General features: G+C 39.6%; 1 protein-coding gene across 4 annotated transcripts in view; it reads left to right on the forward strand.

Moving 5' to 3' along the window:
• Nucleotides 1-8,837: 8,837 nt before the first annotated feature.
• The window catches only part of LOC148017786 (pathogenesis-related homeodomain protein-like), a 148,023-nt gene continuing 144,150 nt past the window's right edge, over nt 8,838-12,710 (forward strand). Inside the window, exons 1-3 of one of the 4 annotated variants that reach the window (XM_087661319.1) lie at nt 8,838-8,877; nt 8,965-9,176; nt 9,551-9,696. The gene's annotated coding sequence lies outside the window, so the exon portion shown is untranslated. Of the gene's footprint in view, nt 9,177-9,263; nt 9,341-9,550; nt 9,697-12,710 lie in introns of all 4 variants that reach the window. The other 3 variants (XM_087661320.1, XM_087661321.1, XM_087661322.1) reach the window with 3 other exon arrangements.

Below are 12,710 nucleotides of genomic sequence, written 5' to 3' on the forward strand. Positions count from 1 at the left end.
GATACATCAACGCCAAGTTAATAATTCCCTATTGGATTCAGCTACATGGAAATAATAGTAATATGGATTGGGAGAATGGATTCTCAGGAAGCACTAAGTCATGGGAAGTTTGGAAAGTCCCTGTTTTTGATAGCCATGATGTTCATTTCACCCCATTACTTTAATCTTGTCAACTGGCAAGACTTTGACCACCTCGTCATAGATATAGAGATTTTTTTCTACTTGTCGGCATCCAATGTGTAGGATCAAATTTACATGAGCCTCATGGAAGATGAATAACTTGATAATCTTCAAGTCTTCCAACCATTTTAGCTTCTTTAGATTGCTTTGAAGATAGACAAGTCAGTTGGTATCTATGTAGCAATATCCCATGCTCCAAGTCCAATGCCTTTCTACATACAGCAGTGAAGGGTTGTAGAGTCAATCTAGGATCCCCATCATGTCAGATTGTTTGTGATAACTTGAAGAGTTCATAGCCATCTTAAACATGATGTGAAATACGAGGAACCTGCTCTATGCCATGTAAGTCTGGAAGTGGCAACAATCCACAAATGAGTAACAGAAAAAAGAAGAAGTGAAAAACATAACTTCACTCTTCCTGATTTATTCCTATCCGGATTGTTTTATTCATTGGTTTGCTCTGATACCAACTGTAATGTGCCCGCTGTCCAAGCACGTTTCTTAGCAGTCCATCGAGAAATAAATCTAAGCGTCGTTGCATGGCACTCCCATGGAATGTTTCGAGGTGTGTCGCCTAGGGTTTCCCAAGTTCGCCTCGTAATGGAATGTTCGCAACCAAACCTACTAAGATCGACCTAAAATTTGGAATCCTAGAGACCAAGGTCTTCTAACATCATTCTAGCATCGAATCCAAGACATCTTACTTTATGTAGAGATACCCAAGCTGAAGCAGACCCATGCCGCACTTGTTTCACAGAGAATGGGAAACGAGAGGGGTGCGCCGCTCTACCTCTCTGCCAGAGGGGCATAGTCTCATTCTGACCCCTAAAACAATATGAATCGGGTTCAAACCTAATATTATCTAAAGATCGTACGATTGTAGAACCTTGTGAGAAGTCTCCGAGTTCTCTGGGACCACCCTTCCATAGGACAGACCCATCGGGGGTTCTGCCCACCCACTTCCCTCAATAGGTGGTTTTTAGTTATCTAATTAGGTCCTATCACATTTATGTGTGACATTTAAAATCAACTTCCTTAAATAAGCCTTTTTAGGGAACAGGTTTCGTTCACGTAACTTACGGCACTAACATGAAAACAACTCAAACGGGTTCCTTGAAAGCAAACTTTATATTAGCTTCTTAACTGATATATAATCTTGTCCAAAAAGGATGGATCCCACAATCCATGAGGATGCGTCTTATTTCCTTCAATTTTCCATTCTTGTACTAGTAACAGGGCCTCAAGAATCTATCTCGAGTCACGTAGATCGTTTGAATATAACATAGAGGCAAGGAATTTACAGAGCCAGAGCTCCCCTTGGCATCCAAGCGTCCTCCTACACATACAAACTAATCTATGGAGAGACTTCTCGTAGTAGGTTCGGTCCACGTTACCATTGCAATATTTTGGAACCCCCTTGGCTAGGGTTGGCGGCCAGCTAGGGGTAGCTTGGTGCACCCTCCATGTATTCAACCTGATTCATTAAATTTCTTTTGTGAGCTTGGGTCATACATTCGTTTCAGAGACATTGATTCTAGATTTACAAGCACAAACAACAATGAAGGCAAGTGCTCTCATCAGGACATCTCCTAAGGTAGATTTCCCATCTTTGAACGCCTAGCATTGCCCTTCTTGGGCCTTCTTGCATGGGCGTCAATTCCCATTATCTTCTGAGGGATAGAGAATACCCTCTTTCTAACGTCAATAATTGTGTTATAGTTTCAGATGGTAACTTCCCTAAGTTACTAACCTTTGGTTCTTATCTTAAGGTTCCGGTCTAGGACTTCAATTGGTCAATTGTGGTAAGCATTTTCCCACCTTAGAGTTTTTCAGGGTTCTAAGTTTACCCCAGGGTTTCCTTCCCTCAAGATAGCAAGAACTTTTGTTCACTCCTCTCGCAAGTCAAGCGTAAACTAAGCCCATTTACAATCGTTAAATAGCTGAGAGCATCGAATGCAACGTGGCGAATGGCCGTTCTTCTTGTGGATATGTCATTCAAGTTTTATTGTGTTAGCTTCGAGGTGTACCATATATTGAAAATGATATACCCTAGAGTGCTTTGGACTCATCGCGAGACTAGTTATTGGGCTAGAGACCAAAGAGCATGTTGACTCTAAGTCAAAATATGGTTGTAATAACGATTTGACCTATTTATGATTAAATCCTAGCCGAGTCGAATTAAATCTTAGCCTCACTTATCATGTAGGATTTCATTTACCAAACTAGACCTTGCAATTAAGCTTAGCATTTCACATGCGCATCTTAAATCTACCTTTTTAGATTCATCTCTATTATGTTATTGAAACCAAGGTATTTCAGCCTTATTAGCATGTCAAAAACACCCACCAACATGTGGCATAACCCATAGGTACATCGATCAATACATATACCATACGAATGTTGTAACTCTGTATCATGCAACCTTACTGCCAAGGTACATACATGTAGTCTGAAATCTATAAACTGTCAGTGAGACCAGTAGCTGATTCACAGCTAAAACTGAGATGTATATATGCTCCAAAACCTCTAGGATATCTGCTAGTACATATAGGGTTCCATACATGATCATTCGGGCATAGATCAATGCATACACAACAAGTACAAGTGTCAAATATCTTGCATGCAGGTTGCAGTCAGCAAATACTCAGCCAAAGCAAGGTATATTCTAGTTCAAAGAGACCTCAAACCACTTCATACGTGTGCTACTGTGTGTTGGGGTCATTACATGACCATACATACAACCATAGACACTCTCTCTTCAAGAAGTCAAGTCATAGATTGCATTCCTTGCTTGTAACCAACCAAGACAATGTAACTGCATTAATTTCCAACTCTAGACTTTAGTTTTCAGTAGTATTTAATGCTTGTCTTAATGCTCCAAACATTCCCCGAACATATCCCAAGCCATATGTTTGACAGGGACCAATCAATGTCATGTAGTGCTTTAGGCAAAGACCATGCTCCCTGTTCATAGACTTGTGACCTGAGAAAGGCTTCCATATCTAAATGTTTTTACCTCCAAACTTCAGCTCCAAGACTCAAGGGCCAATACATATGTCCTTCACGGTGTATATCTACTTCAATGGATGTTATTGTGTATGTTAGAGAGCTTCAACCTCTAACCAAAGCCAAGTATGTGCTATATCTTGTCTATATACAATAGTTTAAGTCTTTTCCCATATCTATATACTTATATTTCTATTATATCTCTTCCCCTAGCCAAGCATTGGCATGTCAAGCCTTCAAAGTACCATCTAGTGTATGTATACAAGCATTAGACCACACCATAATCACCTTATGTGATGGATTGCAATCAATAGAGGTAGCCTAAAAAACATGCACAATCACGCTGATAGGTCCAGAGGTTGCTGCTATTGCTCGTGTAGTTGATGATGATAAATGCACCCTTACAAGTGCTCAAGGAAGCCTTAGTAAGCTCCCAAACAGCTATAGCAACCACTTGAGCAATGAGAGACAAGAAGAACCAATGCCTACCTTTCCAATGAACAATGGCAGTCTGCCTGTCTTCAAGGAACCTACATCTTCACTTTCTCTAGGTCTTCTTCACTACCTCCTACTCCAAAGAGCCCACCTAACATGGCTCTGATACCATATTGGAAGAGAGGGAGAGACAGAGAGTGGAGCGGAACCATGAGCTTCAGCTCATCTTCATTATCTTCACATTATTCATTACTTGACTACTAATTGAAAAAGAGACTACAATAGGGTTCACACTAACCATCATGTAACTATGGTTAGATCAAGTCTACACCGACTTATTCAATGTCACACACATGTACAGCTGTATCCAACTGGTGTTGGTCAGTCACACAAACATAAAGAGATATGGGTGGAGATTGATTTCTAACAGAAATTATCCAAGAAGTATATACAATGTGCATAAGAGTGAGCTAGGTTCTAAATGTTTTATAAAAAGTATTCTAGTATAATATAAAGACTTGACTGAGTTTCATAACTAAAGGATTCAAATGCCTAATATTTCCAAAAGTTTCAAAAAATCGCTTTGTTACTTTCTAACTCTCAACTAGTCTTCCTTCTTGCCTCATTTATCTATAAGGATTGGTCTTTTCTTTGATGGTTTCCTTTTGTTGTCTTGCACTAACCTAGCTTCAATTTATTTGACCAACTCTTTCAGGACTCTCTCTTGTTGACCTAGCTTTGACCAGCTCTTTCTTTGCCTTGTAGCTATTGTCATTTTAGGGTTTAACACTACTAAGAACATAATGTTACCAAGGGTAGGGTACTGGTGCCAAGGAATTCCTAGCATGCTTTCCATCTTTCTATAATCACAGTCCATCATAAAGTTGCACACACAAGAATAAGCTCTCGATTCAATTTTATACATTATGTACATTAGGGTTTTGTCTTAGAGTTCCCACTTAAGTTGGACATTCTCTACATTTTTCCAATCATCTCATAATTAGTCCTTCTTTGGTCTTTTTCCACTAATCCCTTATTTGGTCCTTCTTCCATTTTACACACATTTTGGCTTTTGTGGATAGAATTTATGTAAATAAGAATAGAGATTTACTGCAAACTTTTTAAGCATTGTGGGTCTTCTAAATGTACCATTGCGTGATAACACAATTTGCACAAAAGTGAGCCTAGATCTTACAAAATGATTGCAATAATAAATATGACTTCATCCATATACAATTTATCAAAAACTAATATGAGCATCTCATGGATATGTGGCACATAGATTGATACATTAACCCTTTAATATTTCATCATGATCTGAAAATTTCAATTTTTATGGCGGTCACACATGGAAGTTTTGGTGATGTAATCATGCAATCATGGTGGTTTAGAGAGGGCTATAACTTGTAGATTTGGCAATGCACAATGCTTCAAGATGGTACTAAATCTTCAAGCAACATTTCATCTACATCTACAAGTAATGAGAAGTCATTTCCTACAACTTCCCATCAAACAAGAAGGACAAATTAGAAATTGCAATAAAATACAATAATTTTATGCTTTATTTATGATATATAAGAGAAGTATGACATTAAGCTCAACAACCTATGGACTCTATCTAAATATTAGATATATGCTATGCATTTTAAACTTTATACAAGATTGTTGAAACCTTTTTATGGTTTCTTTATATATTTTCAAGAAGAAGAAGAAGAATCATAATCTATCTAGCTCTCTACTCCTTGCATCCATCAAATCAATTGCATTTTGATTTGGTCTTCCTAACTAGCCATGTGTGGTTTGAAATCATTATGCCTTCTCAAGCAAAGAATGAGGGCTCAATTTGTCTCAAGAAGTTACAACATCTAAATTCTACCACAACTAATGATCCTTAACTATTAATGTATAATTTTGAGTAGCCTTTTTAATTTAAGAGCAAGTGCTCAATCCTTTGGAGCAATCATAAAATCTTATTCCTACACACAATGAGAGTATGAGCAACCACAAGGTGAGTAGATTTTACATTAGTACCAACAATGGAACCAAAAAAGCTATAGTTTATACTCAACAATGAGAAATTGGTGAAACTCTGATTATTTCAAGAGAGCTTCCACTCTCCATGACTCAAGATACCTCTCATCTTGTCAACTCATACTCTAGCTTCCAAGCAACTATGCTCTCTATGCTCAATTCCATGAATTGAAAACAATAAACTAAGTTGAAAGCTATAGTAGATTATGTGTCAATTTGACCATCGTGAGTGACTCTAGACTCATGTCCACCATGATTGGCATATGAGCTCTACTTTATGTATGTGTCACCATCATTCGGTGCATCACTAGAGACCACCATGATCGATCTATCCCTAGATTTACAACTTGAATTTATAAAAAGGCATCACCATGACTAATTACCATGAGCGACTCAAATCACTATGACTACCACATCATCACCATGAGCAAGATGGCCCCGAGATGGTCATAGGCATGAATGTAACCATCTTGAGTGCCATGTCATTAACTTGAGTGCAAAAAAAAAGTAGTACTCAAGAAATCACCATGATTATTGCATGTTCACAACTAGGGGATCAAAAAATTGCCCTCCACGATTGCTTTAAGTGCCTCTACTTACAAATAAAAAAGAAAGGTGCTTAAAAAGGCCTAACATGTAGATATTCGTAACTTTGCTTTCTACATTACTCACAACCTATTTTCTTATAAAAATGACTTGCAATATTTTGCACCTAAATCTTGGACTTAACCCACAACTCCAAGAGAGGAGGAGCCTATGCCTACATCATACCTTGGAGCCATCAAAGCATCTATCTCTACACTCAGAACAACATGGTCTTCATAGCTACTCTCATTTCTTCCATGTACATGTAAGGACTCAAAATTTATTTTGCTTCTTGAATTATGCAAGATAATTTTGTACATCTATATTTGATTGCATTCCTTATTGCTAGAATTGTGGAATTTATTGTCATGTGTGTCTCCCCCATACTTTTCACTTATCAAGACTACTTGTAGTAACTAGGATCATCTTCTTTTGATCACCATGATTGGTGAGAAATCACTGTGACTAGTTGTTCTTTTGCCTAATGTTTGCACATCTTACCGCCAAATTGACTAAAGCTGGGATCACAATGATTGATTTGTCCACCACCAATTGAACTATATGCACACAAATTGATCACTCACTATGAGTGCTTAATGTTGTTCTTTTCACCATGATTGATTGATTTGATTGCATCCATGATCTAGATCACTGTGATTATCTGCATCTTGTGTGTCTCGACTCATCTAAGCACTGGTATGTTGACCATAATCAGTGATTGTTGCAATCAACTTTGTCTATCACCTAATAGAAATTACTTTCTATAAATAGTAAAGTGAAGCCCAATTTTATGCACATATTTATTAATCTTGTTCGAGAGGCATTAAACCTCACAATGATTTCTAAATAGATGCATTGTATTCCCTTCCTCTCTTTTACATAAAGAACACCAAGAAGAACTTTTATAAATTAGTTTAGAAAATCTTTCAAAGGTAATCACTTTATAAGCACACTCTACAAAAACATGTTTAATATGAAGGAAGGTGTAGTCCTCACATTACTAAACTATCTTCTCGAGGCAAATACATTGCTATGAGGATTACCTTTTTTTTCTAATATTAACCTACTTTATGAATCCATGGAGAATTGAGATGGGCAAAGTCATTTCTCTTTCACATCATCCCTTACAAAGGAAGTGGCCCATTCTTGTTGGTTACTTTCCATGACTAATTGAAGCCATTCGACCTCCTTATTGGTTAGACCATAATGAACTTTTAACTAATGGTTGGGGAGACCATAAGGTACTCTAGACCTAGAAAACATGTCATATGTTTTACTTAAAGGTCATGCAAGAAAGTTCCTTCATTGCCCATAAGGAACTTTTAACTATTGGGTGGGGAAGGCCATAAGGTACTATAGACCAAGAAAGCATGTCATATGTGTTACTTAAAGGGCATGCTAGACATGTCCTTCATTGCCTATGGACCATGTGTGGGGTGTTCATTGAAAAAACAACCCTAAGAGTGAACAAGTACCTAGAGTGCATAAACTCAAATGGGTTGCATTTGAATTTAGGCCAAAGCTTAGGTAGGAAGAAATTTTTTGGAAACAATGGCAAGTTGTCAAATAGGTTAATAGAAACAAAGAAGACACTTCTCTTTTCTAGGTTGACACCTTAGCACATGGTTTGTGTGAAAGGCAATAATATTAGCAAACTTCACTTTAAACATTGAAAATTTTAATGTGAAAAGTAAATATAATATTTATAGGAATGCCTTGCAAGGATACAACCAAAAATCAATGCTATCTACTAAGCACTTTAGCTATTACTTTAAAGGACAATGACTTCTTTCTAGCACACATAACTATGGGGTACTCCTTTAAGAGACACAGTCTTACACTTTTCTTGCCATAAAACACAACATTTCAAACAACCCTTAGTTTAAAAAAAAGAAGCTCAAAGAATGTCCCAAAGCTCTTTGCACTCATCATTGAGTTTGTCTACTGCCTAATAGAATTTATTTTCTATAAATAGGAAAGTAAAGCCCAATTTATAGTAAAGCGAAGCCCAATTTTATGCACCTGACTGATGGAAAACAGGTTGCTATCCATCTTGAGCATGGACATGGGTTGAGAGAGTGCCACTAGCAATAAAGATCTCAACCCAAAATGCCTATGAAAGATGAAGCGATGGACCAAGACTATGTGTCCTCATCTGATTCTAATGGAGGTTCACAATTAGGGGATGAAATGTATCTGTGGGGTGGCAAGAATAGTGCCATGATTGATGAAAACTAGCCAAGGAGAATGACCCCTCTCTAGATGAAAGGATGATGCGATGGGAGGCCACCATTCTAGTTGCTTATAAAGGCAAACACTTGCTCACGATCCACATGTGTGCTCCTTGCATTATCCATGCTCTCGCCTCCAACGTTGCAGTTGATGTAGGAGTTGGTGAAGAAGTAGATGGGAAGAAGAAGAGAAGAAGTTGAGCTTCACATTCTTGCTCCATAGACCTCAAACCTCACAACAACACCCAAATAGATGTATTGTACTCTTCTTCCTCGCTTGAACATGAAGAACACCAAGAAGAACTTGCATAAACTTGCTTAGTCAATATTTCAAAGGCAATTGGTTGTGTAAGCACACTCTACAAAAACAAGTTTAGTAAGAAGGAAGGTGTAGCGCTCCACACACTAGGTGAGTGCATAGGCTCAACTGAGAGTTTGCCTGCTGGAATTTCAAACTTTTGGACGAGGCACCTGATTTGTTATTAACCAACTTCAGCAAAGCACGACCTTTTGCCACCAAAAGACATCGCCCGAGTGGAAGTCCTCTTGCCAATAAAAGACATCACCTCTCACATTGGAAATCCATCAGCATTAGTAGCAATCAAGCAGTTCATATCCAAGGACTATCAATCACACTGTCATAGCATTTTGTTGGCAGTGTTCAGATCAATTTGGATGTTTTGCAGTCTAGCATTGCCATGAAATCAGGTATGTCTTTCTGGTTCCTCTTTCGTTTTTTCTGCGTTGTTCATTAAGCCTAAAGCCGCAAGTGTCGCCAATTTAAGCTCTTTCCAGGGGCATTGCCATGCTTTGCACAAGGAAGAAGACACCATGCTTAAATCTGTGCACTTCGTGCCAAGAAGAGTGTGTAAGTATGTGCGTTTTTCCAATATGATTCTTATGGAGATCTTTAGTAGCCGTAGGTTGCAAAATTTTGATCATGAGGAAGTTGGAAAGTTTAGATTGCACCTGTGTTGATGGAGTTGCATCGAAGTTTAGATTGCATCTGTGTTAATGGAGTTGTTTTTAGCTCAGCACAATCACATCCATCTGTTTTAAAACGGTTCATTTCTATGTGCAAGAGGGAGTGATCAAGAGTGCTATTGTGCAACCGTTTTGCTCCACACTCGATGCTGCCATGTTGTCGACTGGTGCTCTACTTGGTTTTTACAAAGGCCGTACACTGGTTAGGGTATGATTAAAGGAGTTTCAAGGATCCAAGGGATTGGTGAGTCCCGATCAGCCAGCAAACGATGCAATTTGGCCGTTTTTCAGTGCACGAATTAGTTTGTTCTTCTTATTTCCAAATTCAATTCCTCAATCTTATCTTAATCGATCTTAGAAAGCAAGTGATCTCAGAAAAAACTTTCACATCTCTTTCTTGTGAATACATAATTAACCAGGGAAGGTCAAGTTTTGCTATAGGTCTCTTGTGAAGTCGTCAGGATGTTTTCATGACATAGCAGAATGTAAACAGCAATATATTTCATGTCTAAGGAGACCAGAACCATGCAAACCGGGGGCCTGAGATCTAGCCACAAGATCCCAAATATATACAGTCCATTAAAAAGTGCTGTAAGAAAGCACCTGTGAACTGGCTGTCTTTGTCAGATGCTGAGTGGGCTACATTGTTCCAGTTTCTTGGCATTCTTGAACATTTGCATTACTGGTTTGCAGCTAAGCATTGACATTTCTGGTTATAATACCTGTCTCATTGGCAAGTGTTTCTCTTGCTGCACTTAGTCACTTGCTTACATCAGAATTGCAGAATGATGCGAGAAAGATGGCATTGTGTCTTGGATTAGTTCCAGAATAATGTCTGTCAGATTTGAATATTGGAAATCATACCGATCTGTTGACTGACAACTTGACTCAAGAACAGCCTTTGGCAGTCTGCAAGCACACATGCATTCCACTGCATAAAGTTGATTTAGGATTTATGGTCTGTAAAGCCACTGGTACCAGCATATAATAAGACTGGGATCAAAACTATTCCTAGCCCACTGCCAATCATGTCAATAAAATCACTATTTGCATTAATCTATTGTCCACCAAAGAGTGTAGGTGAAAGGGGGCAGCCCTGTTTTGCTTTGATTGTGCTCGTACCCTGCTTGTCATTGACTGACTCAAAGTGTGAGAATCCCCCGTCATTTCTGTACTCCCATGTCCTGAAATGGGTAGTGTATCAAATGCCTTGTGGAAAATCCACAAAGCAGTAGTGTATCCTCCATCTCTATGCTTAACCCTCCACAACTATGGCTCCTAGTGTGAAAATGTGGTCAAGGGTGGATTATCCTAGTTCGAAGCCAGTCTGCCCAATTCCTTTGTGCTCATGGGCCTTACGAAAATCCACAAAGCAGCAATATATACCCGTCTTTGTGCCCGATCCTCCTCAATGCTTCCTCTTAATGTAAAAATGTGGTCAAGGGTAGAGTATTCTAGTTTGAAGCCAGTCTGTCCAAATGCTTTATGCCCATGGCTCTCGACCTATCTACTCAACTCATGCTCAAGTGGAGAACCAAAAGTCTTGGCTAGTGTATGTATGACCAATCATCATCATCTTTAAGTAGCTAGGCTTTGTGTGGTCTCTCTAGTACTATGGTATTGGTGGCCCAACTTGTGGGAGCCTTGTCAAAATAAGAGGTATGCTTTGATACCATGTCAAAATAAGCGACAGTGTAGAGAGACAGTAGGGTTTGCAAGGAGTAACACAGAGTATGTATGGCAAACACTGAGAGAGAAGAGAAACTCACGAACACAAGAAGAACACTGTGATGATGCACTGAATCATGCTATGAGAAGAAAAGCTGATATAGTGGAGGTGAAGCTCAAAAGATAACTGCACTGTCTAGTCTAAATCAGGCGGTAGCACCTGTGGGAATTTGCATAGTGAAGGGAGCGATACGCAGTTCTCTTGTTGGGCAGTGGGCTATCGAAGTAATCATTGGAAGGTGAAAGACAGTTGTTGAGGGAGCAAACCGCAGTCCTTTGATGCCGTTGGATATGTGGAAGATGATCACTAGCAGTCGAGGGAGCGAACTGTAGTCCTCGGATGCGAGGGAGTGACTTAGGCAACAAAATGCAAATCCTAGAGTGCTGGAGCTGTCAAACGCAAGGAGAGCAGCCCTGATGCTGACACCAGGTGGATAATGATGACACTAGATGATGGAGGATGAGCCAGGCTGTAAAAATGCAGGTCCCAGCAGCCTCTGTGATAGACGAGTGACACCAGGTGATGGAGGAGGAGCCAAGCTGCAAAAACATGTCCTTTGATGTCGTTGGAGATGTGGAAGATGATCACTAGCTATCGAGGGAGCAAACCGCAGTCCTTCGGTGCCAGGGAGTGACTTGGGTAGCAAAATGCAAATCCTAGAGTGTCAGAGCTGTCAAACATAGGGAGAGTAGCCCAGATGCTGACACCAGGTGGATAATGATGATACCAAATGATGGAAGATGAGCTGGGCTGCAAAAATGCAAGTAACCAACAACCTCTGTGATGACAGATGAGTGACGCTAGGTGATGGATGTTAACTCTCAGACGAACAAGGTGGAAAACTTGGAAAATCTAAAGTAGAAGACAAGGCCAAGGAAAAAGTGAAATGGAAAACGAAGGCGCACCAAGAAAAATATGGAAACACAAGAAGTGCAGAAAAGTCCTAAATCAAGGAGAAAGGTACACAAGAAAAAGCGCAAGTCAATACTTTTGTAAAAGAGCGCAAGGCGCTCCATGATTTATTTTAAGAGCACCGGGTTCTCACTTGTGCAAATTGTAAAGGTGGATGGGCGGTAGAAAGGAAGCTAGGAAGATAGGAGGATAATGGTAAAAAGAGCTGGCCAGCCATGTAAAAAAGGGGATAAAGGGATGACCGTCCAAAAGAGATTTAGGGTTTTGTAGATAAAGTTGAAAAGTGAATGAGAAGCTCATTCTTGTGTGTGGCCAAAAGTAACTATCTTTTTCTTGTTCTTGTTCTTGTTTTTGCTTGCTTGAGCTTGTGCTTGAGAGAGGGAGTGTGAGAGTGTGAGGGTGAGGGACCATGGTGGAGAAGCTCTCCATCTTCCCCTGTCTTCTTCTCCTCTCTTCTCTTCTCTTGTCTTGCTCGTGGCAATGGAGCTTGGAGCGTGGGGCTTGAGGATGGAGCTCGCTTGAAGCTTGCACTTGGATCGTGGAGCTACTGGAGTGCTCGGGGGAGGAGGCAAGTCGATTGGGCATGGAGGTAAGCTCACTACACTCGTAGAGATGGA

This window comes from Lygodium microphyllum, chromosome 21, assembly GCF_053477565.2.
Source record: "Lygodium microphyllum isolate KBCC chromosome 21, Lygodium_microphyllum_v1.1.10, whole genome shotgun sequence".
Taxonomy (NCBI): domain Eukaryota; kingdom Viridiplantae; phylum Streptophyta; class Polypodiopsida; order Schizaeales; family Lygodiaceae; genus Lygodium; species Lygodium microphyllum.